The sequence below is a fragment of the Orycteropus afer genome, unplaced genomic scaffold (genome assembly GCF_000298275.1).
Source record: "Orycteropus afer afer isolate SDZICR_OR568_19922 unplaced genomic scaffold, OryAfe1.0 scaffold00578, whole genome shotgun sequence".
Taxonomy (NCBI): domain Eukaryota; kingdom Metazoa; phylum Chordata; class Mammalia; order Tubulidentata; family Orycteropodidae; genus Orycteropus; species Orycteropus afer.
The window spans coordinates 1115894-1124001 of NW_006922165.1; the positions used below are offsets into that span (position 1 = coordinate 1115894).

The following is an 8108-nucleotide window of genomic DNA, read 5'->3' on the forward strand; positions in this document are numbered from 1 at the left end:
ACTAAATTATTGCCACCACTGCATGCTGGAATCCTTCATAGTTGTGTTTTAGTGTCTCTCGTACATAATGACAATTTTTGTTCTCTTGATTCTGTGTAACTAAACTCTCTGTTGTCTTTGTTGCTTTGTATTTTTAATAGGCAAGTCTGTAACAAAATATGTCCCCTGACACAGATTTTTCCCCCTCATTTACCAGGTTCTTTGATGTTACAAAAGTTGCAGTGGGTTTTTCTTTTCTCCCCTCCTAAATTTTCTGCTAAAACATGGGTATTTTTAATTTCCCTCCATTAACATCAAGTACATACCATCCATGTTGTTGCCTGTCAAATTTTCCCAATTTATTACATTTTATTGTTTTTATCATTTTCTTATTTGTGAGTTCTTTGTATAGAGTCAGTGACAATTTAAAACTCTTTACGTGTGTGTGTGTGTGCGTGTGTGTGTGTATGGAACACTTCGCAAATTTGCATGTCATCCTTGTGTAGGGGCCATGCTAATCTTCTCTGTATTCTACTTTTAGTATAGGTGCTGCCTAAGCAAGTACTGCATTTAAAACTCTTGTTGTTGGTTGCCAAAGAATTGATTCCTGGTAATACTGTGCAGAGCAGAACTGCTCGTTAAGGTTTCCAAGACTAGAATTTTTCAGAAAAAGATCACCAAGCCTGTCTCCTAAGGCACCTCTGGGTGGGTTCCAGGTGCCAGCCTTTTGGTTAGTAGTCGAGCACTTAACTATTTTAAGCACCCGGGGTAGGCAGAGTTGAAACCTAGAGAAGTTAAATAACTTACACAGGATCATGAGAGCAAATAAATAGGAATCCTAGACTCCACTGCCATCTTCAAATACGGTGCACTTGCCAGTATATCTGTGAAAAGGGTATGGCAGCAGTGTCTGACCTCCTCTAACTTCACAAGGGAACAGAAGGATCAAGGTCAACAGCCCAAGACTCATTCCTATGAAGCAGAGGTCAGACATGCTGCTACCCTCCAAGTTTCTTGCCAATTCTGACACCATCCCTCCCATGGCGTTCTCTTCTCTGCTTAGTTAAATAATTCATTGCAGTGACCATACAGAACTCACAGACAATACTCATGATTATATGGTTTATTAGGGAAGGAGCTCTGGCAGCACAGTGCCTAAGGCATCTGATAGCTAGCCAGAAGGTTGGTGGTTCAAACCTACCAGCCACTCTGTGGAAGCAAGAGTGGGCAATCTACTTCCGTAATGATTTACCACCTCGGAAACGTAATGGGGGTGGCTATGAGTCAGAATTGGCTCAATGGCAATGGGTTTGGTTTTGGTTTTTATTAGGGATGTAACAGATTACAATTCAGGATCAGAAATGACTCAGGATATAGTTTTTCAATCAGGACAACTGCTTCTCAACTGCACTACAGACATGCTTCTCTCTGGCCTTGGCCTCTTGGCCCTGTGGCCCCTTGGCCTTTGCCCTGCTTGGGTGAGTGTTACAAAGCCCTTTTAGCTCTGCCTATAGGTCCCCAATGAATAAAGAAGACCGAAGAAGAGTTGATGCTTTTCAGTTGTGGTGTTGGTGAAGAATGCTAAAAGTATCATGGACTGCCAAAAGAACTAACAAATCTGTCCTGGAAGTGCAGCTGGAATGCTCCTTTGAAGCAAGAATGGCCAGACTTCATCTCACCTACTTTGGTTATGTTGTCAGAAGGGAACATTTTCTGGAGAAGGATGTCATGCTTGGTAAAGTGGAGGGTCAACGAAAGAGGAAAGGCCCTCAACAAGATGGATTGACGTGGTAGCTGCTGCGATGGGCTCAGGTATAGTAGGGATCATGAGGCTGGCACAGGACTGGGCAGTGTTTCGTTCTGTTGTGCATAAGGTCACTATGAGTCGGAGATGACTCAATAGCACATAACAACAACAGTAGGTGCCCAGGGAGGCACCCCACTCTGCTAGCAAGCCTCCTGTGGCAATGCACTCAGCTTTCTTTCTGTGGGCAGGGAAGCCCCACTCTGTCTTGTGTTAGTCTCTGCTGCCAGGGTCTGCTACCACCACCATTTCCCTGCTGCTGCTTCTTGCCGTCTCTCACCATCTCAGTAAAGTGTTACAGCTCTCTCTCTACTGGGTGGAGGAAATTCAGGGCAGGGATCTTGGGTCCAAAGGATGCATTACACTCCTGAACTTCTTTTTTATTTTATTTATTTTAAGAGCTTGTTTTACATTCAACATAACACATACATGTAGTTTCATTCCCCATTTACCATGTCCAACCCTAACCCAGTCTCCTCCCCTCCCTACCCTGTAACCCTCCCCCTGTGCCCCTCATATTTACGCACTCCTGTTTGTCCTGCATTTCCTCAATTTGAATGTTGGTCCTCTGGTGTCCCATGGTCTATTGCTCTAAGGGATGTATTACCGTAGAGTGTGTGGGTGTGTCATCCGGGGTTGAGTGGTCTGCATGTACATCTTGTTAACTACTGGGCTGAGAGCCCACCCCTGGGGGTGCATTTTATTCCAGGCGCAGAATGTATTCCAGGCCCATAGTATTGAGAGTCTTGCCAGATTTCATCAGACCAGTAATTCTGGTCGTTATTGAGTTTTTGGATTTTGTTCCACATTTTTCCCTCCCACTCTATCCAGAATCTCCAGATTTGATCCTTTCCTGAGTGGTTGGCATTGGTAGCCAGGCTCCATATAGTTCTTCTGGTCTCCAGGGCCATCGTGTCCTAGGGCTGATTGCTTCTAAATGCCCTTTTTTGTGTATGTGTGTGTTCTTCTTTGCTTCCAACGCTAGGAGATTGTTAGCTGCATCTTAGATGGCCGCTTAAAAGCTCTTAAGACCCCACTTGCTACTCACCAATGTAGGATATGGAACAATGCTTTTATGTATTTTGTTGTGCCAGTTGAGTCTGGTGTCCTAGCTTCTTTCTTGATGGTAGTGAGATCTCGCTTTCCACCTCTGGGATGGCTCATTTTGAGCCTAGCAAGATGGCAATACTGCCCAATCCCCATGTCAGGATTCCATACACCTTATCTGCACAATCCCACTCCCCCAAGAGTGCCACGTACCTTATTTATATTATTAACATGTTATCCGATCCCCTTGGTGTGCCACAAGCACCTCACATTTGCATAGTCCCACTCACTCATCTGGTGGGAATCACAAAGACCATGGCTAATGGAGCCATATTAAGTAATTCACTGCACTGCAATATCACACTGACTCAGTCTCCTGGATCAATAAGATAAACTAATTCCCAAACCAAAAAACCTAAACCCACTGCCACTGACTCAATTCCAAATCATAGTGACCCTATAGGACAGAATAGAACTGCCCCATAGGATTTCTAAGGCTGTAAATGGAAACAAACTGCTTCATCTTTCTCCCACAGAAGAGCTTTAATCACTGTGCCATGAAACATCCTAAATTAATTCCCAAGGGTAAAGAATATTGTTCACTTCCACATGGCAAATCTATTCTATTGAATAAGGTTACTTTATTTTAAACCTTTGGGATAAGATTAAGATTGATATAAGTAAAAATAAAACTTTTAAAAGATTAATAAATAATAGTAGTGCTAAAAAGTGCTTAAATGGAAAATTTTTAAAAAAAATAAATTAAGCTTCTCCAATCTCACCTTCACCCTATAGCCAGTTTGTCTCTAGGCTCCATTGCCTCTTCCTTCAAAGAGTCATCATATTTCCATAGTAGGTGAGAAGAGTGTGACACAAAGGAAATGATGGCTAGTAGTTTCAAGAGTTGCACAAAAGGCCCTTGGATTTGGTAATCCAATCCCTAGTAATTTCATAATTCTGTGAAAAATGTTGGGGGAAATCAGAATTTATGATATTTTTAAACACAAGAAAAAAACAACTCAGAAAACTTAGAGACTGATGAGATTGCCCCTGTATTGCCTTTAGCATCATCTGGGTTTTCAGAAAGATCAGTTCTAAAAATGAATGATGACTACTGGTTGTAATAGGAAAAAAAAAAAAAAAATTAAAAATAACTTTGAGCACTTATAACCTCTGATAATTTACCCTTAAAGTTTCAGAGGAATTTTCATTATACATGCATTTAGTTTTGTCATAGTCATGAAATATTTTTGCCTAATAAAATCCTACTGTTATTTTTTAAATAAAATATTGAGAAAAAATCGACTTAAAGAAAATTTTATGCAGAGTATTAAGGTAGGCTTAGATATAACCTTTGAAGAGCAAGGCTTTAAAATGTTCTGGATTAAAAATTCATAGATTGAGTTATTGAATTAACAATAGGTACTAATTACATAAATATTATTAGTGTATTTTTGTATTTGAAGCACTTACTGGTGAAGATTAAAGACTATAGTCTGCAGTGTGGATTACATCTCAACATAGAGAAAATGAAAATCCTCATAACTAGACCAAGAAGCAGCATCATGATAAATGGAGAAAAGATTGAAGTTGTCAAAGATTTCATAATACTTGGTTCCACAATCAATACCAATGGAAGCAGCAGTCAAGAAAGCAAAGACAATGTATTTACATTGGGCAAATCTGCTTCAAAAGACCTTTTTCAGGTGTTGAAGAGCAAAGATGTCTCTTTGAAGACTAGGGTACAGCTAACCCAAGCCATGGTATTTTCAATCACCTCATATGAATGTAAAAGCTGGACAATGAAGAAGGAAGACTGAAGAAGAGCTGATGCTTTTGAGTTGTGGTGTTGGCAGAGAAATACTGAAAGTACCATGGACTGCCAAAAGAACTAACAAATCTGTCCTAGAAGAAGTGCAGCTGGAATGCTCCTTGGAAGTAAGAATGGCCAGACTTCATCTGACCTACTTTGGTCATGTTGTCAGAAGGGACCATTCCCTGGAGAAGGATATCATGTTTGGTAAAGTGGAGGGTGGATGAAAAAGGGGAAGGCAATGAGATGGATTGACACAGTGGCTGTAACAATGGGCTCAGATGAAGCAGGACTGTGACAGTGTTTCATTGTGTTGTACGTAGAGTCAACTATGAATCGGAGCTGACTCAATAGCACCTAACAACAAACATTTTTGTTTTAACTTCCAAAAAGCAGTAATATATAGTAAACAAAAGATGGTTATAATATCTGCTATAAGCCTTGAATTGTTAAATTTACTTCATCATTCTATTAACAAATAATTATTAGCTACTATTTCCTAGTACTCTACTAAGTACCTGACATGTAGTGGTAAGAGAAACAGATCTCATCCCTAGCTTCAAAGAACATTCAGTCTACAGGCTGGTGTGTGCCAGGCTCAATGCTTTACTCCAGTTATTACCATCTAAAACTATTTGATCTACGTTATTATTTGTGATATAATCTATGAATAAATGGGTAACTTGCTGGAAATCTTTAATCCTATTTGACATTTTTCAAATTTGTATTATGACATTTTTTAAAAATGTAGAAACACTGAAAGAGTAGTACAATATATGTCTGTATACCTTGTACCTAGACTTACTGATTGTTAACATTTTTCTGTATTTGTTTAATCTGTGAACTTTTTCTAAACGATTTTGGAAGTTAAGTTGCAGACATCATGATGCGTTACCTCCAGTTCTTCAGCAGGTATCTTCTAAGAAAAATTTTTTTAAATCTCTATTACCTAAATGGGAGTTCTGGTAGTGTAGTGCCTAAGGCACTTGACTGCTAACCAAAAGGCTGGCGGTTCAAACCCACCAGCCACTCCTCGGAAGGAAGATGGGGCAATCTACTTCCGTAGTGATACTGCCTCGGAAACCCAAGGAGGGGTCACTATGAGTTGGTCCGACTCAAGGGCACGTTACAATGACAATACTATCTAAATCCATTTTGTATTTAAATTGCCCCAACATTTTCTTTTTTTAATTGTACTTGGGGTGCAAATTTACAAAGCAGATTTGTTTTACATTCAACAGTTCCTGCACATTTGATTTCATGGCCCTGATTACCATTCCCAACCACAAAAATCCTCTCCTCCCCACTCCTCCCTGTGACTATCTCCTCCCTGTGTCCTTCTTTTCTATGCATTCCTATCTGTCCAGCTTTCCCTCTATGTGAATGCTGCCACTCTGATGTCTCATGGCTAATAGATCTAAGGGGTGCATCACACTGGAGTAAGTGTTGTGTATCTTTTTCTACTGTTGAGCTGAGAGCCAATCCATGGAAGAAGTGAGTCCATTTCTAGGCCCGAAGGGTAACCCAGGGCCATAGTGTTGGAGGTTCCAACAGTCTCTATCCAATCCATAATTCTGGTCATCTCCCAACAATGTTTTTGATACATTTTCCCCTCCAAATATGATCCATTCAATGTTCGTAGCTTGCATTCTTCAATAGTGTTTAAATGTAAATATTCATAGAGAAACTGAAAACTGATCTATCCAGTAATATTTGGAAATAATTGCTTTATATCATATCATTTTTTTTTTGCTTTTAAAAGTACTACATATAGTAAGTCTGCTAAGAATGTCCTGTATTTTTTAGTAAAATACCTTTCTCTAATAGTTGTTTTTTACTTACATTTGACAGCAGTTAATACAGCTTTAGTATTTAGAAGTCACCCACTGAAATACTGAGCACTCCCCTATCTTCAGAAGATAATCTACAAGTTTTTAGACTCTGAAAGATCCTTTTCTTCCTCCCAGCCAAACTCTTATTACCTCTTTCCCTTCTCCTTGAATTTGTTCTAACTTTGGGAACACTTTCAAGAGCACCTAGGTATCCACCTTTCAGGCTAGCATATCCTCTGCTTAGCTATACTATACTCTGCATCTGTTTTGCTTTACAAAGTCCTTTTGCCGGGAGTGCTTTGCCACCAGAACCCACCACCACCATGACTGTGTCCTGAACTGATACCAAAGGAAAGAAAGGGTCATAACATCTGTCAAGAACCTAGAAGGTAGAGTTATTTAATCTTAACAAAACCCTGTAAAGTAGGTAAAAATGTCCACATTCTTTTTACCTCTTCCTTACCATGTTAAAAAAAATTGCTGTAGAGTTGATTCTCATTCATAAAGTAGAACTGCTCCATTGGGTTTCCAAAGCTATAAATCTTTATGGAAGCAGACTGGCACATCTTTCTCCCACAGAGTAGCTGGTGGATTTGAACTACCAGTGTTTAGGTAAGCAGCCAAGCTAACCTTGGTGGTACAGTGGTACCACCTGACCACAGAGGAAGACAAGGTTTCCCAGTCTCCCTTGAGACCATCTGCTAAGTCTGGCCAGTAGAATGTGAGCAGAAGTGATAAGTGTCACTTCCAGCCTTGATCCCTGAAGTCACCTATGAGATCATCAGTTTGTGATTTCTCCCCTTCCTACAATGTCAGAAGCAAAGAACTGTAAGATATTCAATCCTGTGACAGCTGTCCCGATTCCTGAATTATTGCTGGGAGGAATGCTACATGAGCTCCATCAGACTGTGATCTGAGTGAATGAAAATTTTTATTGTGGAAGGTTGCTGAGTTTTATACCAAGTTTGCATTTAGAAACAATAGTAATTGTGTTATTGCCATTCTCCTCTAATGAGGTTGAGTTATATAGGCTTTTGTGACCTGGCCTGAGATTCTTACCCTCCTTTGTTATACACATACTCCCTACTTATTGGCATGATTAGGTTCTAAACACCAGGTTGTTATGTGAAACTTGGTGTTATGCAAAAATGGAGGATGAATGCATCATTACATAACAGCCAAACTACTGAGAATTCTCCCCCAGCCAAGTTGACACATAACCATAACCATCACAGCCAATGTTACTCTTGCCTTGCATCTCAGCCAGACACCTGTCATTAATGTGCAAAATAATCAGATAGTAGGTTTTATACTGTTGTCATAAATGCAAAATGTTGGCTGACAAGATAGTCGCTAAGTGAGGAGTAGGTACACTGTTTTTATAGAAACATGACTTATGAATTCCAACCCAAATTACAGAAGAACTTTTAAAAAGGAGAGAAAATTACCTTTAAAAGATTTATGGATTGGCTTTTCTATGAAAGAAATGCCACATATTTGAATATGAGCACTCCTTTCCCTCCAAGTATTTGTTCAAGGCTTCCTTTACAATAAATAGGCTTTCATTTCAGGAATGAAGAGATTCTCAGGTTCTTCAGCCTCTCATTCCAGAGTTGACATTTCTTTAAATAAT

At 39.7% G+C, this 8108-nt stretch overlaps 1 non-coding gene across 1 annotated transcript; it reads right to left on the reverse strand.

Annotated features, from left to right (window-relative positions):
* Nucleotides 1–440: 440 nt before the first annotated feature.
* Nucleotides 441–544, reverse strand: LOC122151580. Its single transcript, XR_006164220.1, has one exon. It is a non-coding gene; the product is annotated as a U6 spliceosomal RNA (small nuclear RNA).
* Between the last annotated feature and the right edge of the window lie 7564 nt (nt 545–8108).